This window comes from Suncus etruscus, chromosome X (genome assembly GCF_024139225.1).
Source record: "Suncus etruscus isolate mSunEtr1 chromosome X, mSunEtr1.pri.cur, whole genome shotgun sequence".
Classification (NCBI taxonomy): domain Eukaryota; kingdom Metazoa; phylum Chordata; class Mammalia; order Eulipotyphla; family Soricidae; genus Suncus; species Suncus etruscus.
The window spans coordinates 122,604,715-122,630,659 of NC_064868.1; the positions used below are offsets into that span (position 1 = coordinate 122,604,715).

The 25,945-nt window shown below is 37.7% G+C and overlaps 1 pseudogene; it reads right to left on the minus strand.

The window, feature by feature from the left end:
- The window catches only part of LOC125999039 (ubiquitin carboxyl-terminal hydrolase 8-like), a 109,866-nt pseudogene that overhangs the window by 13,757 nt on the left and 70,164 nt on the right, over positions 1–25,945 (minus strand).

A 25,945-nucleotide genomic window follows, 5' to 3' on the forward strand; every position in this document is an offset into this window, starting at 1 on the left:
TGTTTTCTAATCTTATGTGAGGTTAATTCTTTTAGATCCCATAGATCGCCACATATGTGTGACTTTGGCAAACTTAACTGACACAATATATCTCCATTCATACTTATGTTATATGATAATGATGTCTATAATTTTCTGTGCCAAAAGACTTAAACTTAAGAGCTAAAATTTTGTTGTTAATTTCTATTTCTCCATTTCCCATTAAATACCTTGCAGTTGTCCAGTGAATAATTTTTGAATGAGTGAGAGAAAACTGGGAGGAGAATGTATGTCTAACCTAAGGCAGACTTAAGATTTCTTTATGATTTAATCATCCTGGATTATTCCCAGGGGAAAAAATCAGAAGACTTTAGAGAACAAAATATGGTACCAGTGTGTTTCTGGGTCATGCCAAGGAAGAATTAGCTATAGTATTATCTGCAAAATTTCATGAAGTTGTTTGTGATAAAAATAGATTAAATAAAGCTTTTGAGTCATTGAAATATGCACAATAGAACAATCAATGACATTTAAAAAGAAGACATTAGGAAAATGAAATTTCTGAAAGACCAAAGGAGAAAGGAATCTGGGTGCTGTAGATACCAAACAGTAGTCACAGCTGTTGACTCTAGGGACAACAGAACAAGAGTGGAATAAAAAGAGCAATAAAAGGCCATTGAAAGCACACCTGTTACAGAGAAGACAGGCCTTGAACTGTATCTGGTTGCATGCCTAGGACAATTTACCTCTTATTTATTTTAAACTATGAGTAATATAGGGATAAAATTAGACTAATGTGGGGCATTGTTCTAACACTTCCTATTGCAATATCCTATCTGTATAACTTTGCCAAGAAATAATATATATACATATATAGTCAACACAAAGCCAGAACTATTTCTTAAAACACATGCACAAAATGTAAGTAGTATAGGAAAAATAATACTGTTGAGTCACTAGCCATTTCAACTCAAATGGAGTCACTGTTAACCTTAACCTTTTCTGGTTTTCTATCTTATCACTTAATGTCTTTTATTTTTATAAATATTATTCTGATTATTATAAAAGTATTCTTAGCAGTGCAAATGGCTATAGCAACAGCAATCTAATTTCATAACGTAAGTATCATAATTTAAATATTCCTGAAACTAAGTTGAAAATATAGCTAGCCATCAATAGTTAGGTAAAAATGGGAGCTTTCATTCAAAAGTCTGGACTTAAAAAAAGTCTGGACTTAGTTAATTTGATGACTGAATAAAATTCCCACTTTGGAGGGTAAGGGGTGATCAGGGAACCCTTGGGGATGCCAGCAGTTCATCGCTAAGGCTCAAGAATGTGTACTGATTAAAACTTCCATTATTTTTTTTTTGGGAGGTCACACCCGGCAGTGCTCAGGAGCTACTCCTGGCTCTATGCTTCGAAATCACTCCTGGCTAGCTCGGGGGACCATATGGGAAGCCAGGATTCAAACCACCATTCTTCTGCATGAAAGGCAAATGCTCTGCCTCCATGCTATATCTCCGGTCCCAAAACTTCCATTCTTTATGCAACATTTTAGCCATAATATTGCTTGAAACTCATAATTTTTTTTTGGTTTTTAGGTCACACCCGGCAGTGTTCAGAGGTTACTCAGGTTCTATGCTCAGAAATATTCCTGGCAGGTTCGGGGGACCATGTCCGATGCCGGGATTTGAACCACCGACCTTCTGCATGCTATCTCTCCGGCTCCAGAAGTATTTTTGTTTATTTATTCATTTATGATTTGAAGAGTTTATTGCTATGCCAACAAGAACAATAAAGTTAATTTTATTAATTCAAGTAGGGTTATACAGGAAGAGCTTCCTATAAGTCTGCTAGCTAGGAACACCAGTAGTCACTGGCTTGTTTCAGAATCCTGACAGTAGACATGCAAAGAAATGAGTAGATTTTGGGAAATGTCAGGTGCAGAGTCAACAGAGTTGAGTGATTAATAAATGACAGAAGAAAAACTGTCCTTGAGTAATTGGGTGATTAGTGGTGCTACTGAGTGAAAAGGAAAATGCTGGAGGAGGAACAGGAAGGTAATCTTAATATTTGTTTATTTTATTTTGGGGGCCACACCTGATGGTGCTCCAGGCTTACTCCTGGCTTACTCCTGATTCTGTGCTCTGGGTTCACTCCTGGCAGAGCCCAGGTAACCATATATGATATTTGAGATTAAACCCAGGTCTGCTGTGTGCAAGGCATGAGGATCTGCTTGCTATACTATCTCTCTGACTAGGTGTTATACATCTTGAATAGATTTTTGTATTGTTAAACATTAGATGTTTAATAGGTAACTGCATATTTTGTTTGTATTTGTTTCTGGAATTTGAGGCTGTAGAGTGTGAAAGCTACACCTGGCTCTGAGTTTGGAGATGGCCCTGCTGGAGCTCAGGGGACCATGAGGTGTTGGAGATGGAACTTGGGCCTGCTAAATACAAAGCATGTGCTCAGCTCAATGGGTCTGGTCTATCTCTCTGGTCTAATCAATAGAATAGCTGAGAATGAATGAAGTTAATTAAGGAAACAATAATATGTACTTGATCTTCGAGAAGTTAGGGTTAGTTTGCTTAGTGCAAATGTTACAAATTCTTCTTTTGTTTGATAGCGTTTTTATCTCTCCCTCCCATAAAAATGAGAGGTTTGCTAGGTTGAAATTTTATTTCATTTATTCATTTGAATATGCCATTGTACTCTTTTCTTGGCTTGATCTTTTCAAATGAAAAATCTGGTTTGATTCTTATGTTCTTTATTTTTTCCTTACGGTTTTTCTTTTCCCTTACTGCTTTAAAGAGTCCATCTTTTATTTTTTTTTTGTCATTTGGATGTTCTGTTAGGGTCTATTTTTTGTGTTTTGGATTTGTACAGCAGCCTCTTTAAGAGAGTGGGGATGTTCTCTGCTGTTCTCTCTCTCTCACTACGTGTTCTTCCCTTTTCTAGTACTCCTATAATTTTTTTGTTTTGTTTTGTTTTGTTTTGTTTTTTGGGGGCCACACCCAGTGACGCTCAGGGTTACTCCTGGCTATGCGCTCAGAAATCGTTCCTGGCTTGGGGAACCATATGGAAGGCCGGGGGATCGAACTGCGGTTTGTTCTAGGTTAGCACATGCAAGGCAAATGCCCTATCACTTGCTCCACCACTCAGGCCCTTGGTACTCCTATAATTTGAGATTATTTACTTGTCTTTGTTCATTAATTACCGTACAATTTCCCCTCATTTTTTCTCTCCTTTCCTTTTCTACTTTTTGTTTTAATCAATGCTGGTTTTTAATTTGTCTTCAAGTTCGTCTATATGGTTCTCTTCCTGTGTGATTCTGTTATTATGATTTGCTAACGTGTACTTTAGTTTTTTTAACTCCATTTTATATGGTCCCCATTTATGAGGCTTAAGTCTTTAATGGGCTTGAAGATTTGCTTAGGTTTCTCTCCAAATTCCCAATTGCAGTTGCCCTCCATGGTTTCACCACTGTTGTCTACATTTTGTGGGTGGTTTGGAATGATGGAGTTTCAGGTACCCCATTATTTAAGAAAGTGGTCTATTTAATTGGTTATTCAAAGGGTATCTACAAATATATCTACCTTTTAGATTATTTTCCTAAACATGTGAGGATATCTGAGTATGATAAAACATTTCCAACTAATTAATTTGTTTGGTCGAATGAATTTTGATGCTGTATAATATCTAAGAGAAAGAAGTGCTAGGGCCTATCTATCTCTCTTGAAATATTAGATGTAAATGGAAATGACTTTGCACAGACACGTTAGTGTCCACATGTCTTGGGAACATGAAGGCACACAGAACAGATGTCAGGGGCCCGGAGAGATAGCACAGCAGCGTTTGCCTTGCAAACAGCCGATCCAGGACCAAAGGTGGTTGGTTCGAATCCTGGTGTCTCATATGGTCCCCCGTGCCTGCCAGGAGCTATTTCTGAGCAGATAGCCAGGAGTAACTCCTGAGCACCGCCGGGTGTGGCCCAAAAAAAAAAAGAACAGATGTCAGGATAGGAAGTGGGCTGACCCTAGAGTTTGGATGAGGGATCATTGGTGGCCTGGGAGCCTGGAGAGTTCTGGTTCAAATAAGTGACCAGAGGTCCCTCCCTCAGATGATGCACCTGGGTTGGAAGGGCAGACAGACTGAATGTCAGGACCGAGGCTAGAGCTTGGGGAAGAGGACTGATGGTGGAACTGGGAGCCTGGAGAGTTCTGGTTTATATCCAAGGGAATAGTGTTTCAAGAAGAGTGTGATATTATAAGATGAAGACTGAAAGAGTTTCACATATGCAATAGTCCCTCTAGCTGATATCCCATCTGACTCTCACTCTTTACCTGAATTTAATATGATGTATTTTCCTTGGCAAGATGGCTCCACAAAATATTCAGGACTGGGGGCCGGCAAGGTGGCGCTAGAGGTAAGGTGTCTGCCTTGCAAGCACTAGCCAAGGAAGCACCGCGGTTCAATCCCCCAGCGTCCCATATGGTCCCCCCCAAGCCAGTGGCAATTTCTGAGTGCTTAGCCAGGAGTAACCCCTGAGCATCAAACGGGTGTGGCCCGGAAAAAAAAAACAAGGAAAAAAGAAAAAGAAAAAATTATTCAGGACTGGAGCATATGGATAAAATTATTTCCTCAATTTTAATAAAGATTATGAAGAAATTCCACATATATTTTCCATAGGCATGTGACAAACTATTTTCCTTTCTTAGGAGAATTAGTTTTCCTATTTGTAATCTATTAATTCAAACACAATACAAAACACTAGAATTCAATGGAAAAAACTAAATTACATTCAATGGAAGAAAGAAGCACAATTCAAAGGTACAGTAGACTCAGATATTTTGTTTGTTAAACAGTCATAGGTGAAAGATCAAAGGGTATGAAACACCGAAAAATGGTTCCCAAGTGAAAACTCTGTAAAGTTTGTTGATATGGGAATATGAAGCTCTTTGCATAAAGAATATAAACTTTAGAGAAAGTTTGCTTCAATTTAGAATATCAAACATGATATTGCTACAGATAGTATTATGAATACTGATGAAAAAGAACTTAACTTAAGCTCCAAATGAACTAATATATATATATATATATATATATCTTGGTTTTTGGGTCACACCTGACAGCGCTCAAGGGTTACTCCTGGCTCTACACTCAGAAATCGCTCCTGGCAGGCTCGGGGGACCATATGGGATGCCCGGATTCGAACCACCTTCCTTCTGCATGCAAGTCATACACCCTACCTCCATGCTATCTCTCCGACCCCTAAAATATTTTAATTAGATTCTAACAGTTGCAACTAAAAGGAAATAAATCTGAGGTAAACCATAATGAAAAAGAGAGAGAGAGAGGAAAAACAAGAGCTTGAATAGTTAGAGAAGGCTGAATAGTTTGGATGAATTTAATCCCAGGTATAAATTTAAATAGAGATTTCATTTCAGAAAAAAAACAAACTTCATTATTTTTAAGGAAAGTTTTGGGCCATAGCTGGCAGTGCATGGGGTCTACTCTCAACTCTGTGCTCTGGGTGGTTCTCAGTGGTGATCAAGAGACAATTTCATGCCAAGGATCAAACTGGAATTGAATGAATGGCAGGTGAAAGCCCTAACATCTGTACTATATACATATATATGTCCCCAAAAACCATTTTAAAAGAAATATTTGGGGCTGAAGAGATAATAGAGTGGTTAAGGAACTTGACGTACAACATGGCTTATGTCAATTTGATCCCTGGCAACACACATGGTCCCCAGAATTACCAAGAGTGGTCCCTGAGCATAGAGCCAGGAGTAAGTACTGAGCAACTCCCTGGGTAGCCCCCAAACAAAATATAAGCAAAGTATAACAAAAATAATATGCTGTTCAGTTTTAAACCCATATTATGTAAAATGTTTAAAGAGAATATGGGGAGAGGAAAATTGGGAAGATGGATGGATGGAGGACAAAAAAGAATTTATTTAGAAAAATTGACTTTATATATCTTTACTGATGGTCATTGGATGGAATTATGAAATAAACATTAGATTCCAAGATGGAGGAAAATAGCTTAATGTTTGCAAATCAGTCGTGATATATCAGATTTGAGAAGAGCTGTTTAAGAGAAAGGGTGAGTAATAAAATTTTATAATTAACATACAAATTAAAATTTTTTCTAGGGCTGGAGAGATAGCATGGAGGTAAGACATTTGCCTTGCATGCAGAAGGACGGTGATTCAAATCCCGGCATCCCATATGGTCCCCCAAGTCTGCCAGGAGCGACTTTTGAGCCAGGAGTAAGCCCTGCGCTCTGCAGGTATGGCCCAAAAATGATATAAATTTTTTTCTAGTTTAGAGAAACTTACTATATAAATTAAGTATGGATGCTATGTATTGGTCTCTAAATGGAATAAAAATCTGGGTTTATATTTCCTTCTCATTTCTGTTCTTAATATATGCAACTTTCTTCCATGCTACTGCTAGTGACTAGTCACAATTACACAGCTTTTGTAGAAGAGCTTAACAGAGAGAATGATTTCCAATCAACTTAATCACAGATTTGGCATAGAAATCAGGGCTATTGTAGGCTGGGCGCAATCACTATGTATCATCTCCTACCTCCCACCTCCTTTGTAGATACATTCAGTAATCTAGATCTGTGAAATAGAACAACTTGACCTGAAAGTGTAATTTAACAAGATGAATTAAACAAAAAAAAATATAAAGAGGCAAGATGGGAAGAATAGTCAAGTCAGCTAGTGCCAGTTAAGTTAAATTGTAATCTAAGACTTCAACTTGACTACCTTTATATATTTTTATTTGATGGCCATTGGATGGAATTACAAAAGAAACATTGGTATACATCTGGCCTGGTCATCTGCAATCCATTTAGATACAAAGATGGAGAAAAATAGCTAAATGTTAAGCAGATTAAATCATTTGGGAACTTTGAGAAAGTGAACACCACTCATTATTAAGAAGACAACAATTTATAAACGCTAAAATGTTATCTTTCTATTTAATGGAAATAAGATTACACTCTCAGATTTCTTTTTTTATTTAACCAACTTTATTACATACATGATTGTATTTGGGTTTCAGTCATGTAAAGAATACCACCCATCACCAGTGCAACATTCCCATCACCAATGTCCCAAATTTCCCTCCTCCCCACCCAACCCCGCCTGTACTCTAGAGAGGCTTTCTATTTCCCTCGTACATTCTCATTATTAGGATAGTTCAAAACGTAGTTATTTCTCTAACTAAACTCATCTCTGTTTGTGGAGAGCTTCACGAGGTGAGCTGTAACTTCCAGCTCTTTTCCCTTTTGTGTCTGAAAGTTATTATTGCAAGAATGTCTTTCATTTTTCTTAAAACCCATAGATGAGTGAGACCATTCTGCGTCTTTCTCTCTCTCTCTCTCTGACTTATTTCACTCAGCATCATAGATTCCATGTACATCCATGTATAGGAAAATTTCATGACTTCATCTCTCCTGACAGCTGCATAATATTCCACTGTGTATATGAACCACAGTTTCTTTAGCCATTCATCTGTTGAAGGGTATCTTGGCTGTTTCCAGAGTCTTGCTATGGTAAATAGTGCTGCAATGAATATAGGTGTAAGGAAGGGATTTCTTACAACAATGCAGCATGTTTCTAAAGTACTTCCAATGTTTGATAACTGACTGATCACAATCTGCTCACAGTCTAGTAAACACTACATTTAGATTACATAAAGGACTACTACAACATTTTGGAAAAAAATCCCCAAATCTTCACTCTATATAGGTGTTGAAAACAAATATAAACAATAGCAACAAAAGAAAGTTTAAAAGATACACATTACTCTCTCGGCAGAGATGGTCTCAATTAGTTTCTTGGTATATACTTGATAAGATCTTTTGGGAGAGGTAGGTGACAGGCATTGAATCTAGGACTTCATAAATGTCAAAATATATGCTTTACAACTAAGATGTCTTCCCAGGCACCCCATAAAATCAGTTATACACATATATAGTTACATATGCCGTTACTCACTGCATTTTAAATGGATAAATATGAAGACATAAATTTAACATAGTTTTAAAATTAAACATTTATTTATTTGGGAGTACCAGGGATCACACATGGATTGGTTATGTTAAAGGCAAATAGTCTACACATTGTACATTTTAATAAGATATAGACACATCAATGAAGATTTATTAAACTTAGATTGCATGATTTCTTCTTTACTGATATAGTTTTTCCATATTTTAACAAGTTTGATGTAAAATAACCACTTAATAAAAATGAACAATCATGTAAGTGAAGTTAGATCAGAAATATCAGACAGAACAATGCAAGATTAAAGGTCCTAAAGGAGAGCTAATTTAAAATGTTTATGGAAAATCATTGTCATCGGTGAGTTATAAGCAGAGTATATATAAAAGTGAGATCCTGTTAGCCTTCATTCATTATTATATGGCATTTGTATCTAATTTAATTTATGTTATTTTTGGAATTGGGTCCATGCCTATTGGTGATCAGCACCTAATTACTCCTAGTTCTATACTCACGGGCCCCACCTGGTGAGGCGTAAGGGGCCAGAGATGGTGCTGGGATTGAAATAGGAAGGGGGATTGAACTAGGTTCAACTTCATGCAAGACAAATGCTTTAATCCCTGAACTATCTCTCTTGCCCTGTGGATTTGTACTTTAATCCAAAATGCTACTTATATGGTGAAATAATTTCATATTGAATTAGTACCTTGAAAGAATATCTATAGTCAAAATAGAAACAAAAAAACTATAGCAATTTGAAGTTATTGGAGTATACAGAAACAGTCAGTTTATGGATACATGCCAAGATTTAGAAGAGAAAGTGGTACTAGGTGGGCTTTTTGTTTTACAGTTTCTGGCCTGTGGGCAAAACACATTCCTCACATAGTGGCTTACATACCTATTGAAGACTCAATATTTTCCACCTTCCTCAACTTTGAAAATTAAAAATTTGAGATAACTACCAATTAAAAATTGAGGGTAGTACTTCAGAAATTAGATAGCTGGGAAATAAGGATGGTGGGAAGATTATAACAATTTTAATGTAAACAATACCTAAATATTTCCTAACCCTTAAATAGCACAGAGACAGACTCGAAGGATCCCAATGATAGATCAAAGAACTGAACAGAAATTTGAGCTGTTTCCCAAAAGACAGGTTTTGCAATATGAGTTCACCTGAGTTAAATGGTAAAAAAAATAAAGTAGAAAGCAGTGTTTGCTTGACATAAATAAAATAGAATTAACTGACTCAGAATAGAACATATAAAATATCTGGGAGACTGGGAGGAGCTTAGGGATGTGGCTGAGAGGCATAGTGTCTGCCATTGTAGAAATGGGGACATAGTTTTGATCTTCAGCATCCCCCCAAAATGACAAGTGCTATTTTAATGTCATTGTCATCTGTGATCCCTAGTTCTGCTAGGAGCTAAATATAATCCCCAGTTCACATAGCTAAGTGAGCATGACCATTTCAACTAAAGGTGTACACAATCCTTTTTCTAGGGAACCATTATCAGTGTTTTCAAAATATTTTTTCTCATCTGAGAAAAATTCTCACAGGGACAATAGTAAAGGGAAGTGGATACAAACTTCATTATTCAGCATTCATGCGTTTTTGAACATTGATTTTATTGATTCCCTCTGTCCCTTTGCTCATAGTCTACTCTGGATAAAAGTTACCATCTTTAATTACTATTTCTTACCTATTATTTTGGCCACAATTCAGGAATCACTGCTTTTGAAAGAGTAGTTTGACTCCACTACATCTAGGTTTCCCCGTTTGACATTCATTTATAGAATTGTGTGTTTAATTACGCTTTAATATAAGAGTCATTATATTTCTAGGTGACCATATATCTCCACCTCAAACTCCACAAATGTTTGAAATTCTTGAGTGCAGAGTTTTTTAAATCTTATTAATAGCTATATCTTCCTTCAGTTTGAATGAGTTTGATTGATCTCAACAGCTATGATCAGGGCTTTTGTTTCCTATTACTTTCTATTGCAATTATATATGGCCATTTTTCTGGACTCTGGGATATTTTAGGACTGCTAACACTTGTCTAGAACAATAGATGATGTGTTTGGAGTTAAGCAAATCTAGGCATGGAGTTTAGACAAAAACCATTTGCATGTACAAAACCACACATTTGATCCCCTGCACTGTAAATGAAATAAAATAAATCAAACAAAAATAATACTAGTCAAATAGTATTCAAATAGTAGTCAAAACCACACATTTGATCCCCTGCACTGTAAATGAAATAAAATAAAATAAATCAAACAAAAATAATACTAGTCAAATAGTATTCAAATAGTAGTCAAAATTGAGTCATACAGAACAAGCTAGCTACATGCACCTCTAGATTATTGCTTGACCTCTAGTATTGAACCTGCATTTTGAGAAATGCATATGGTTCCATACTTATTACTCCTCCTGCAAGTGAAGTTTTTAATGAACTTTCGAGACTTTCAATGTAAAGGAAAGTATAACATGCTGTTGTTTCTCCACTCATTGTACAATAGCTTCATGATACCATTTCTATTTTCTGTCTTTCAGTGGTTCTGCCAACCAATTCCTCATAACTGCCAAGTTACATTTGCAGGATGCTTCCCTATGTAATTAAAAAAAGTTCTTATGTCCATGTGTATGCTGTGATATGTTCCTAGAGTGGCCTAGGCATTGCCCTCCTGATCCACCCAACTTTTGTTACTGGACCAAGTTCACTTCAGTGTATCTGGATGCTAGCAATATACAACATGCACTTAGGCTTTTGATGACTACTAGTAAACTTATTAAAGGTTACATACTGTTCATTTCTCACTGTCTTCTCTTATCCTCATTCTTCAGCTGCACATTCTTGCAGTTTTATCTTTGGAATTTCATTATGTTATTTACCCTACCTTATATCCAAAGTTTTATAATTTTGGAAGATATATATCTACATAAGGATATATTTACTTTATTTTATATTACTAGAGATACATCTCTATATGTATTAATTTATTTCATATCAATTTTGGCATTGAGGTCAGATCTGGCAATGTTTAGAGACTACACCTGTCTCTGTGCTCAGGGATTTCTCCTGGCAATGTTTGGGGGAACCATATTGTGGTGCTGGAAATAAAAATAAATCTCCTGTGCACAAAGCAATTGCTTTAACCCCTGTAATATTTCTCCATCCCTGAGTAATATATTTTTTTTGGTTTTTAGGTCACACCTGGCAGCGCTCAGGGGTTACTCATTGGCTCTATGCTCAGAAATTGCTCCTGGCAGACTCAGGGGACCATATGGGATGCCGGAATTCGAACCACTGTCCTTCTGCATGAAAGGCAAACACCCTACCTCCATGCTATCTCTCCGGCCCCACCTAAGTAATATTTTAAAGTAAATATCATTCTTCTTTGAATCTGTCTCAGATAAGAATACCACATTTCAGAATGTGAGAGGCTGTCCATAGCGTCTCCTTAAAGCATAAATTATCCCACAAAATGTATTGAGCATCTGTTGTACAAAGAGCTCCATTTTAAGTCCTGTAGATACAACAGTGAAAAAATCAGGCAAAACACTACAATTAAGTGTGCTGTCTTGCTACATCATCCCTGTGTTAACAGATCCCGAGACCTAGGAAGGTACCAAGTTTGAAAAGACCCTAACTGCCTGAGGGAGGGTTTTTCAAAAGCTGTCTATTTTTGTAGGATATTTTCCAAGCAGCCTTTACTCACAGAGAAGGCCATGAAAATAGCACCTGTAAGAAAGGAAACTTGGAAACTTGAAAAAAAATATGCTGTATTCAGGCATTAGGGCCCTAAAAATCTTTGGTTGCCTGTCCATGAGGCATTCAGAAAAAAGGGGATATATCATAAATATTAATTGAGACATAACTGCAGCTGACATTTTAAAGATTACTCATATTTAACATTTGCATGGATTCAAATATTCTTTATCTAGTCATACAGAATAATATTACTCACTTTTATTAGAGCTTCTCTTAACGATTACTCAAATATATATAAACACACTTTATTAGGAACATTCGCGCAGATTCAGTTATTTTCTATTTAATTTTACAGAATAATTACTCATCTCAAAGATAGCTTTGCTGTTAGCCTACGTGTACTCATATTAAGGGTTAACATTTCAGGTCCCAGTTCAGAAGGCATAAACTAGAATAAGACCAAAACAATTGTAGTCAAAGGGAAATTGACCTTGCTGGCTAGGGACCTCAGGTTTGCAAAAAGCGACTTCAAAAGCAAAACTGCCCCGTGTTAAAATATGCCTTGAACAATTTGCTCCTGTGTCATTTTTGGTAAATTAGCTTTGTCTGAAAATTATGACTTGTCAAGAAATCGAGTATAAATATTCCACCTTTTGCTTTGAATAAACGGAACAGAGCCTGAACCTAACTTGACTCTATGGCCTTTGTCTCCCACAACCAACTCTGTGCATTCACCTTTCAAGGGACCCAGAAGATTCCTAGTGTCAGGACTAATCAGTTCATGACACAGCACCTGGCATTCTACAACCAATTGTTGTCAGCATCACAACCAAGTGTAATGCTGGTAGAGGCCTTTGGATGGGTCCTTATACTGCTCTCTAATTAGATGTCTCTCGATTAGTTCCTTTGGTTTACATGTTAAAAAGATGTTTCCCCATTGCCTCCTCATCTGGCTTTCCCCCCTCACCTTAGGTATATTCCCAGGAGCAAAATTGCTGGGTCATATGGGAGAGCAATTTCTAGTTTTTTGAAGACTGTCCATATTATTTTCCCAAAAGGCTGACCAGTTGACATTCTCACCAGCACTGAGAGTTCCATTCTCTACACATTTATACCAGTTCTGGTTGTTTTTCTAAATTTTGATGTGTGCCAGTCTGTGTCACATCTCTGTGAGATAACTCGTTGTTGTTTTGTTTTGAATCTCCCTGATGATTAATGATGTAGATCACTTTACATGTGCCTTTTGGCCATCTGTATTTCTTCCTTAAGGACGTTTCTGTTCATCACTTTTCATGTTTTGATGAATTATTTTCTGTTTTCAGTTCTACCAGTGCCTTATATATCTTTGATATATTAACCCCTTAAGGTTATTGTATAAATAGTTTCTCCCAATTCATGGGCAGTCTTTTGTGTCCTGGTCACCATTTCCTTTAAGGTGCCATTTAATGTCCTATTTGTTTATCTTTGCTCTCACTTGCTTGGTCAGTGGTGTTTCATCCTTGAAGATGATAATATTTACCTTCAATGACACAGGTAGTTCTACTTAAGTTTTCCTATATGTACCTTTATGCTTTCAGGTCTAGTGTCAAGATCTTTAAAACATTTTGATTTGACTTTTGTGCAAAGCATTAAAGAGAGGTCTGGGTTCACTTTTATTGCATTCACCTGACCAATTTCTCCAATACCAATTGTTGAAGAAGCTTTTCTTGTTCCGTTTCATATTTTTTTCCTCATTAATAAAAATTAATTGACTATGCAGCAGAGGTTCAGCCTCAGAATATTCAAGTCTATTTCATTGATCTAGGGGTCTGTCTTTATTTCAATACCATGCTTTTTAATGACTTTTGCTTAATAGAACAGTTTGAAATTGGGGAAAGTTATGTCTCCCATCTTTTTTTTCCTCAAGGACTGCTTTAGCTACTTTTGGAGGTATATTTTTCAGTATTAATTTCAAAAATGTTTGATTGATTTTTTTGAAAAAATGTTATGAACATCCTTATAGGGTTTATATTAAATATGTATAATGCCTTGAGGAGTATTGACATTGACATTTTAATAACATTAATCCTCCTAGGCCTTAGCAGAGGAGATGTTTCCATTCCCACATGTCTTCTTCTTTCTTGAAGTGGTGAGATTTTTTTTGTATAGCATTTTCACCTGTTTTAGTTAAGTTGATTCGGAGGTACTTGATTTTTCTGAGTAATAATTGTGAGTGGCATTATTTTCTTAATATCTCTTTCTTCTCTTTAGTTATTCATATATAGGAATGTAATGTTTGCTGTGGTCTTGTGGTAAATATCTTTGACCTTATTGAGGAAATTTCCTTCAATTCCTATCTTTTTGAGAGCTTTTTTCATAAATCGGTTCTGGATCTTGTCAAATGCTTTAACTGAATCTTTTGGTATGTTCATATGATTTGTATTTTTCCCTTTTTGATGTGGTGTATTATGTTGATTGACTTGTATATATTAATCCCCCCTTTCATCTCTGGGATGAATACAATTTTGACCCAGTGTATGATCTTTTGATGCATTGTTGAATTATATTTTGTTGTTTTCATATAAATTAAAGAGTCCTAGAGTTGGTGTGGGGATGGTGAGGCCTTTCTGTGCTCGACCTGGCTCCTACAGCCCCTATGCAGTCTGAAGGTTGCAGGATGAGGGCGGAGAGATTCACAAAGCAGTCAGATGAAGTTCCAGGAGTCAGCCAATTTTATTTCACAGTCCTAACCTAACATATACATTTCCTCACATGGATTCTCTGCTAAGCCTTTTCCTAGCAGCTACTTCTCTACACCTTCTAGCTCTCTCACCCTCTGTCTTCCTTTCAGCTGCTTTTCCAGGCTTCCTTGCTGACTAACTCCCCTTGCTGCTGCTGCTGCTGCTTTGTTGATGTTCAGCTGCTGATGCTGAATTGCTGATACTGAATCTGATGCAGAATCTCTCTGTTGAATCTCACTGTTGATTTTTGCTTCTGCCTATTCTCGCTTCTGCCTCACTTCTCTCTCTAACTCTCCTTCTTAATCCCTCTCTCCCCCCATGCAGACTCTTCTACCCACCCATTCCAGGTGTGGGCAGTTCTGATCATTCAGGTGGGATAAATAAGAACTTGGGGGAGGAGATACTCACAATATTTTTCCTTTTATTTTAACACCATAGTTACAAAGTTGTTCATGAATGAGTTTCAGTCTTACAATATACACCACCATTCACCCATGAACATTTCCCACCACTAGTGTCCCTAGTTTCCCTCCCACCCACAACTGCCTGCCTTTGGGGCAGGCATTTTACTCCTCTCTCCCATTTGGACACTGTCTTTCACACTATTGTTAATAAAGGAGTATCTTTTTTTTGTTTGTTTGTTTTTTGGGCCACACCCAGTGGTGCTCAGGGGTTACTCCTGGCTGTCTGCTCAGAAATAGCTCCTGGCAGGCATGGGGGGACCATATGGGACACCGGGGTTCGAACCAACCACCTTTGGTCCTGGATCGGCTGCTTGCAAGGCAAACACCGCTGTGCTATCTCTCCGGGCCCAATAAAGGAGTATCTTGCATATCACTTGATTTCCATTCAACAACTCTTATTCAGTTCCAATTATCATTATTATAGTGGCCCTTTCTCTACCCTAACTGCACTGATTCACTATTTGTGGCAAGCTTCCTACCATGGATTGATCCTCCTGGCCCTCATCTCTACTGTGTCTGGATATCATCATATTCTCTCTCTCTTTTTTTTAAATAAATCTTTAAGCACCATGATTACAATCATGTTTGTAGTTGGGTTTCAGTAATAAACAGGATATCCCCCTTCACCAGTTCAACATTCCCACCACGAATGTCCCCCCCTGCCCCCCCAACCCTGTTTGTATTCACACCCGGCAGTGCTCAGGGGTTGCTCCTGGCAGGCTTGGAGGACCATATAGGATGCTGGGATTCGAACCACCATCCTTCAGCATGCAAGGCAAACACCCTACCTCCATGCTATCTCTCTGGCCCCATACCACAGTTTCTTTATGCACTCATCTGTTCTCAGGTACTTGGGCTGTTTCCAGATTCTGTCTTGAAATTAGTGCTGCTCTGAAAATAGAAGTGCAGAGGACTTTTCTACATTGTGTTTTTGTGTTCCTAGGATATATACCTAGGAATTATATTATATTCTCCCCATGTTTTGGATGAAGTTAGATGTTTTATTTCTTGCTGAGTTCTATCAGTGTCTTGTACATCTTGTATATCAGCCCCTTAACAGTTGGACATTGGGTGAATAGTTTTTCCCATTTTGTGGGTAGTCTTTGTTCCTACTCACTGTTTCCTTTGTAGTACAGAAGGTATCCCTATTTTTTATCTTGGCCAGTGGTGTTTTTTCTTTGAAGATGCCTTTGGCTTCAATATCATGGAGTGTTATACCTACATTTTTCTTTATGTGACATATGGTTTCATATCTGATTAAATGTCTTTAGTCCATTTTGATTTGACTTTTTTGCATGGTGTTAGAATGAGGTCTGAGTTCACTTTATTGCATTTAGCTGATTAATTATATTTTGGGGAAGCCTTTTGATTGCCATTTCAATTTCTTCAATCATGATAGATCTGTTCAAATATTCCACATCATCATCCTCCAAAGTTGGAAAGTTACAGGAGTCCAAAAATGTACTATTTCACTTGTTTTGTAGCATAAAGATTCTCAAAATAATTTTTATTGCCCTTGAATTTATGTAGTATTGGTAATGATATCCCTCTTTTCATTTGTTATTCAGTTTATTATGTTCCTCTCTGTGTATTTCTTTGTGAGTCTTACTAATTGTTTATCAGTCTTGTTTATTTTTTCAAAGAACCAACTCTTGCTTTCATTGATCATTTGGATATTTTAGGTACCCAGTTTATTAATTTCTGTTCTAAGTTTTATGACTTTCTTCTGCCTGCTTACTTCCAGCTCATTTCTTTGGTCATTTTTCAATTTCTTAAGTTGTGATGTTATTTATGTACATACTTTCCTTCTTGATGAGTACTCACAAGACTATAAACTTTCCTCTTAATTCTGATTTTTCCTTGTCCCACAAATTCTGTTATTTTCTGTTTTTCATTTTCATTTGTTTCCAAAAATCTTTTGATTTCCTCTTTTATTTCATCTCTGACCCATTCATTGTTCATTAGTGAGCTGATTAATTCCCAGGTGTAAAGTTTTTTCTCCATGTCCTTTTGTAATTCACTTCTATTTTCAATATCATTGTAGTCTGCGAAGACAGTTGATAAAATTTCTATCTTCTTGATTTTATGGAGTAATGCTTTTTGGCTCTGCATATGATCTATAATGAATAATGTCCCATGTGCATTGGAGAAGATGGTGGTTCGAATCCCAGCATCCTATATGATCCTATGATCCTCCAAGCCTGCCAGGAGCAACCCCTGAGCACTGCCGGGTGTGAATACAAACAGGGTTGGGGGGGCAGGGGGGCACTGGTGATGGGAATGTTGAACTGGTGAAGGGGGATATTGGAGAAGAATTTTATTTCAGTTCTCTGGAGACGAAAAGCCATATATATACATGTACATATATATGGCTTATATATATATATATTATATATAAATATACTAAGCCACTCTTTCACTTTTTCCTTCCAAGCCAGTTAGTATGTCCTTATAAGTTTTAGCCTGGTTGATGTATTAAGAAATGAAAGGATGTGGCTGAAGTCTCTCACTATTATTGTTTTGTTTTGTTTTTTTGGGGGGGGGGGCACACCCGGCAATGCTCAGGGGTTACTACTGGCTGTCTGCTCAGAAATAGCTCCTGGCAGGCACGGGGGACCAATGGGACACCGGGATTCGAACCAACCACCTTTGGTCCTGGATCGGCTGCTTGCAAGGCAAACACCGCTGTGCTATCTCTCCAGGCCCTCACTATTATTGTATTGCAATTGATTTCTTTCTTCAAGTCTTTCATTAGTTGTTTTAAACATTTTGCTTTCTTCTCATTTGGGTACTTAGATGTTTAGAAGTGCCATTTCTTCTTGATATACACATCCTTGACTATCTTGACTATCTCTGACTCTTATGATCTTTTAAAGCCTGAGTCTGTGTCATCTGATATTAATAAAGTTGGCTACTCCAGCCTTTTGTAGGGATTTGCTTTCTTAAATAATTGTTATCCAATCTTTGACTTTGAGTCCTTTTTTGCTCTGACCATTCAGATGTGTTTCTTGCAGGCAGAAAATGCTTAATTCAATTTTTTGATCCACTTTGACACTCTGTGTCTCTTAACTGGTGCATTTAGTCCATTGCAATTGAGAGGGGTGATTATCATGCAATTCAGTGTCATCTTTCTGTAGGAGTTTGATGTGTTTGTTGGGTCTGCCTTGCCTTAAAGTAGACCATTCAGTTCCTTTAAGGTTGGTTTTGAGTCTGTAGTTTCTGAGTTGTTGTTTATCTATGAAACTGTGTATCTTTCCTTAAAACCTGACTGAATGTCTGGCTGGGTGAATTATTCTTTTTGAGGCATTCATTTCTTTGAGTTTTGTCATTCTATCTAATCACTGACTTCAGGCCTGGAGGGTTGCTTGTGATAAATCTGCTGTAAATCTTAAGGATGCTTCTTTGTACGTAATTTTCCTTTTTGATCTTGCTGCTTTCAATATCCTATCTATATCTGTTGTTTTTATCATTGTGACTAAAATGTACCTTTGGGTACTTTGCATTGGGTCTTTTTTTAGCTGGTACTCTTTTGGACATGATTTTCTTGACTGTTGATGAAGGTGTTTTCCTGGGTCTCAAGGATTCCAATATGTCTTATGATGTTTCTGTTAAATTTATTTTAGAGTTCTTTGTCATCTGCTCATGTATTTTGAGGATTTTTAAAAAATATTTTATTCATTTATTTTAAGGCTCTTTTCCAACCTCTTCTGTTGTGTGGAGTTGTTATACAGCTCATCTTTCATCTTTCTAATTCTGTCCTCAGAAGCTCTGACTCTGTAAGGTCTTCCACTGAGTTTTTCATTTCGCCTACCAAATTTTTCAGTTCTATTATTTCTTTTTTTAAAATATATTTTTTATTTAAGTAACATGATCATATTTGGGTTACAGTCATAACCAGAACACCCCCCTTCACCAGTGCAACATTCCCCCTCCCCCCTTCCCATCCCCTGCCTGTTTTCGAGACAGGCATTCTACTACAGTAATTTGTTTTTAAGTTCAGTAAGTTGTATTTTTTCCCTTAAAGGATAAGAGTAAAAAAATATAGTAAAGGTGTGATAGTGGCAATCGCCAATGTTTGCATAGGTCCAGAAAAATAGAGAAAATGGGAAAAAAAATCCTTGACCTAATTACAAAAAGGCCTCACCCCAGAAGTTTATTGGCATAAGACAGACTCTGGGTTCCAGGCATACCAGTCTATCCAACTCCAGTCATTCTCAAGGTCCCAGTGAAACTTTTTCACACTTTATCTATAGTTGGTATCAGACTTTTATATTTAAAGACTCTGGATTCTCTGCATTTCTTTCGTTGATGTCAGGCTGATGTGGAGCATCCTCTAGTTTCAGCATATCATAAATGCAGAGCGATCTGCTCTGCATGCAGACTGTTGCTGAGTCACCTGGGTGTTGGGAGTACTCTTTGGAGTCAGTCAATGCTAAAGCAGTGGTAGGTCTTCTCTGGTAGAGGCTTGGATCCTGGGAATGTTAAAGACAATTGTGGTTGTTTCCATAGTTCAGGTGTGTGTGGGTGATGCCCATTCTTCTGAGGCCTGAGCCAAATCATTATGCCAATGTTCAGGGTAAAAGGCCTAATTACATTACCAAATTTGTGTTCCCATCTCTATTAGATAAGATCAGTTCTATTATTTCTTTCTGAATTTTTCTCATTTTTGTTCTCATATCTTCTTGCGTTTTTTGGATGTCTGTTCCATTGTTTCTTTGAGTTCCTTTAACATCTTCAACCTTTCCTCACTAAGGTCCTTATCAGAGAGGCTATGTAGATGGCTGGATTCTCAGAGCTACCATCTTCATTAGTAAGCATGGTAGTGTTCTGCATCATTTCCCACTGTGATATTTTCAGTATGCTGGTGTTATGTATTGTGCTGGGGATCATTTACTGTAAATAAATGCATGGGGCAGGAGAGATAGCACAATGGTAGGACATTGGTCTTGCATGCATTCTACCCGGACGGACCTGGGTTCAATCCCCAGCATCTCATATGGTTCCTCAAGCCTGCCAGGAGCGACTTCTGAGCGCAGAGTCAGGAGTAACCACTGAGCACCCCTGGGTGTGGCCCAAAAACCAAAGCCAAAAAAAAAAACATGGCTCCAAGTATTTATAGGAACAACTGTGTTCTTCTTGAGTTGTATTGGTCCTACATCTTTTGCCTCAAGGACTGAGCTCCAATTTATCTCTCAGCCTGCTCCTTTCTCTGTGCACTCCCCTGCTATTCCACAAATTCTGATAATTTGTGTCCTTATTCTTGTTTTCTTTCTAGAAACTTTTTATTTTTCTCTCTGACCCATCAGTTCAGTTGTTCAATAGTAGTGAGCTGTTCAGTTTCCAGCTTTTTAAATAATGTCTCAGTTTCAGTTTGTAATTCACTTCTATAATCATTGTATCATCATCTGAGAATATATTTTTACTGCATCATGATCGGAGAATATAGTTTATACAAGATCTAACCTCTTTATTTTATGTAGATATATTTTGTGGTCAAATGAAACCACTTTCCCCCACCTACCACTATGCATTCCCCCTTAGCAGGCACAAAATAATGTATTTAATATTGCTTTTTACAACAACATGAATGTTACAATGGTGTTACTAAAGTCTCAGGATTTCCTGAGCTTTGTGGTCCTACTTGAGCCTTTTTTGTTATTATTTTCACTTAGTGAACTCAGTGGACTTCTATACAAATTTTCCATCTAATTTGCTGTGGCACTACTATAAAACTTAGAGATGTTGCATGTTCGCGTCTATTCCAAGATCTGTGAAACTGGGATGATTCAGCAGCTTGGCACCTCTCTGAGATGAGTCATGGAGCTAGACCTTTTATATTACTGAGGAAGTCGGGGGTGTAGTGGGTACTGTGCTTTCCAGCAGGGCGGGGACTCATCCCTTTCCCAAGAATGCTCTAGTGATCTAGATAGATCTAGTGATCTATCTAGTGATCTAGATAGAAGACTGGGCCTGCTTCAGGCAAATCAAAATAATCAAAAACTTTTTATACATGCATCTATAATTGTGCATTTGGGGATGTTTTCTTATCTTTCCTTTTGTACTCAGTGCTGCAAGAGACATATCTATGCATCAATTCAAATTCATGTTTTTGTGTTTGGGGGATAGATGTCATTGATATCAAATGATATCATGAAAGTTCTAGTCTTTCTTGAGATATATCCCTTTTGATTTTCATTAATGTTGTCCTGGACAACATTCTCAACAACAGTGAAGTAGGTTTCTTTTTCTTTACTTCTATCAACACAAGCTAGTTCTGGACTGTTTGACAAAGACTATCTCACTGGTGTGTGAATATATCTGATTGTTATTTTGATTCACATGAAATAAACCATTAAAAGTGAACACACTGGTGGTAAGCATTTATTGTATGTCCATTAAGGAAAACTAGTTACAAAACTTGTCATCACCCCAGATAGAAAACTCATATCTGCTTCTCAATCTCCCTTCTTTAGTCTCTAGAAACCACTCCTGTGGTTTTTGTCTGTCCATTGCATTTGGATTATTTTTCTTAATGAATCTTTTTAAGCTTAATCCATATCATAGCATGTTTCATTACTTTATTTATTTAAAATGGTTTAATTTACTCCTTTATATACATACTGCATGCTTTATATATCTGCATATATCTTCATTAATTTATTTATGACATTTAGTCTATTTCTACCTTTTGACTAATTACCATTTTTTGTTTTTGTTTTTTGGGCCACACCCAGTGGCACTCAGGGGTTACTCCTGGGTCTGTGCTCAGAAATTACTCCTGGCGTGGGAGCCCATATGGGATACTGGGGAATTGAACCCGCAACTATCCTGGGTCAGCCGCTTGCAAGGCAAATGCCTTACCACTGTGCTACCACTCCGACCCCAAATATTTATATTTTAACAGTTTAATTGAAAGCTCTTTCAACATTATAAGCTTAACTTGAGAAAAGAATCTTGAATGCATCCTGTATCTTGTGACACTCAGCTCTGTTTCCTGAGCTGTTTAGTCTTCTGTTATTTGAAAGCTTATGTCAGAATGTTTGTCATTCACACATCTGTCATAGCAGAAAAATTAATCAGTTCCCATAGCACAGAATGCTTCTTTGCTTCCTCTGTCTACCTACTGACTAGTTGTTTCCTTAATGGAATTCTTCTCAATCTCTGCTTTTGCTTTCCTACTTGTTTCCATCTGTTATTTGTCATCTATTCATTTGGCGCTCTGTGAGCTATCCAACACATGCAGGAGAACTATTTTTTCCTCATCTAGAGAATCTGCTAAAATAGCTTGGTATTATAAAACTCAGTCACCCTTAAGCATAACTTTAAAACACACATTCATCCACAATTTAATCTGAGCCATCTTCCAGGCTTTTTATTCTCATTGACTCTTTGCTCTACTACAGTTGGTCAGTTCATATCCAGCTCTTGGTGGCAGCCAAGCATAATTCTAAATAAAGCAATTTCTATGAGATACTATTTCTGGGATATAGCAAAATGCTGTGTTAATCTAGGTAGGGGCTGGAGTGGTGGTGCAAGCAGTAGGGCGTTTGCCTTGCACATACTGATCTAGGACAGACCATGGTTGGATCCCCCTGGCATCCCATAAGTTCCCTCAAGCCAGGAGTGATTTCTGAATGCAGAGCCAGGAGTAGCCCCTGATCATTACTGGGTGTGGCCCAAAAAGCAACAAAACAAAACAAAACAAAACAAAACATCTAGGTAACTCTTCACCTAAGTTAGTCTCAAAGACTGAGAACATGATAACTCAGTGGGATCAGATTGTCCCATGGCAACCCCCTTCCCAAATCATACTATGTCATGAACTGGCTTCTCTGAATTTCAGAAAGCCTATACTTGTGGACAGTATTATTAGAACTAAAAATTAATGACATTATTGTAATAAGGCCAGAAACATTAGAGTCCAAGGGTCAGAATGACCGGCTCACAATATGAAGCTCAAAACAAAGAGTGGTGAATACTGTTAGTGAAATAACTACACTAACAGCTAGCATGACAATGTTAAAAACTGAGAGAAGGGGCTGGAGAGATAGCACAGCGGTGTTTGCCTTGAAAGCAGCCAACCCAGGACTTAAAGTGGTTGGTTCGAATCCCGGCATCCCATATGGTCCCACGTGCCTGCCAGGGCTATTACTGAGCAGATAGCCAGGAGTAACCCCTGAGTACTGCCAGGTGTGGCCCAAAAAACAAAAACCAAAAAAAAATGAGAGAAGTGGAATGTATGTCTCCAATACAGGAAAGGGTGGAAGAAGAGGGAGGGGGCATTGGTGGTGGGAATGTAGCACTGGTGAAGGGGGTATTCTGTTTATGACTGAAACCCAACTACAATCATGCTTGCAATTATGGTACTTAAAAGATTTTATTAAAAAAAGAACTATGTCCTTCACACTTTTCAAGGAAAACTTTTACCATCTTCCTCAGATCTGAATTGCATGAAATATATAGTGCCTTCAAGATTTTAAAAGGCAGTGTGGATATTTCCTTACGTGTTTTTACTTTCCCTAAAATGTATGAAGCTCACCACAAAGTGTGGTGAGTGCCTCCAAGCAAGTGAAAGCAGAGATTAACAGATGGGAATATATTAAGCTGAGAAGCTTCTGCACCTCAAAGGAAATAGTGCCCAGGATACAAGAGCCACCCACTGAGTGGGAGAAACTATTCACCCAATACCCATCAGATAAGGGGCTAATCTCCAAAAAATACAAGGCACTGACAAAACTTTACAAGAAAAAAACATCTAATCCCATCAAAAAATGGGGAGAAGAAATGAACAGACACTTTGACAAAGAAGAAATACAAATGGCCAAAAGACACATGAAAAAGTGCTCCACATCACTAATCATCAGGGAGATGCAAATCAAAACAATGATGAGATACCACCTCACACCACAGAGAATGGCACACATCACAAAGAATGAGAATAAACAGTGTTGGCGGGGATGTGGAGAGAAAGGAACTCTTCTCCACTGCTGGTGGGAATGCCGTCTAGTTCAACCTTTATGGAAAGTGATATGAAGATTCCTCCAAAAACTGGAAATCGAGCTCCCATATGATCCAGCTATACCACTCCTAGGAATATACCCTAGGAACACAAAAATACAATACAAAAACCCCTTCCTTACACCTATATTCATTGCAGCACTATTTACCATAGCAAGACTCTGGAAACAACCAAGATGCCCTTCAACAGACGAATGGCTAAAGAAACTGTGGTACATATACACAATGGAATATTATGCAGCTGTCAGGAGAGATGAAGTCATGAAATTTTCCTATACATGGATGTACACGGAATCTATTATGCTGAGTGAAATAAGTCAGAGAGAGAGAGAGAAAAACGCAGAATGGTCTCACTCATCTATGGGTTTTAAGAAAAATGAAAGACATTCTTGCAATAATAATTTTCAGACACAAAAGAGAAAAGAGCTGGAAGTTCCAGCTCACCTCAGGAAGCTCACCACAAAGAGTGATGAGTTTAGTTAGAGAAATAACTACATTTTGAACTGTCCTAATAATGAGAATGTTTGAGGGAAATGGAGAGCCTGTTTAGAGTACAGGCGGGGGTTGGGTGGGGAGGAGGGAGACTTGGGACATTGGTGATGGGAATGTTGCACTGGTGATGGGTGGTGTTCTTTACATGACTGAAACCCAAACACAATCATGTATGTAATCAAGGTGTTTAAATAAAAAAAAAGAAAAAAAAAGTGTGGTGAGTGCAACTAGGGAAATAACTACACTAACAGCTATCATGGCAATCTTAATGAGTGAGAGAAGTAGAATGCCTTTCTCCGACACAGGCAGGGTTTGGGAAGGAGGAAAGGGGCATTGATGGTGGGAATGTTACACTGGTGAAGAGGGGTGTTCTGTTCATGACTGAAACCCAACTACAATCATGTTTTTAATAATGATACTTAAATAAAGATTTTATTAAAAAAATAAAAATAAAATAGGCACTGAACATATGCTTAGGAACCTTGGATACAGACAATATTGGGAGGGTACTCAAGCAATGTTTGGGAATAGAGGCCACTTCTGGTAGTTCTGGGGTATATGGCCTGCAGGACTATATTTTTCTGTACTGCAGAGGAGTCATGGGGTGGTGGGAATTGAAGTCAGATCACTGTACTTTCTACTTTCACCCTTGACCACTGAACAACCTCCCTAACCTGAAAGCTTTTTTTTTTTTAAATTGAGACTAATGTGAACTACAAGTCTTTCACGGTTGTATTTCAGGTACATAATGATAGTGAATTAGGGCCATTCCCACTACCTGTGTTGACCTCCCTCCACCATAGTTGCCCGCATGCATCTCATACCTACACCCTTAGCTCCCTAGGCTGCTAGTGTAATGGGTTCATTTTGTGTATAGATTGTTGTACTTTGGGTCTCTTGATTCTATTGTCACTGACTTTGGGTTGGGTATGTAGGTCTGACTGCTTTTTATGAAAGCTTTTTTTTTTTTAAGTTTGGAGAGTATTACCTCTATTATTTTATTTAAAGATTCTGGTAGTCATTATGGAAATAGAGTTTAAGAGTGCTGTATGTTTAGTTGATAGTATTATGCCATTTTTTATATAAATTATCATGGAGTATTAAAAATTGTTGTGAGTATTAAAAATTGTTCGATGACTATATCACATTTTTAAAATTTTAATTTGCACATTTATTTTAGTTTATATTTCAGGGTTTAGCAACTCTAAAGGAATCAATCTAGACTTATTACTCTAAAATGTATGAGTCAAAAATAACTATAGAGAGGCCGGAGAGATAGCATGGAGGTAAAGCGTTTGCCTTACATGCAGAAGGTCAGTGGCTCAAATCCCGGCATCCTATTTGGTCCCCCGAGCCTGCCAGGAGCGATTTCTGAGCATGGAGCCAGGAATAACCCCTGAGCGCTGCCGGGTGTGACCCAAAAACCAGAAAAAAAAATAGAGCAATGACCTCTATTGTTCTTTCAAAGAGTGATTGTCAAGCTAGAGAGAGTTTGATGGGCTGGAGAACTTTGTGGGCAGAAA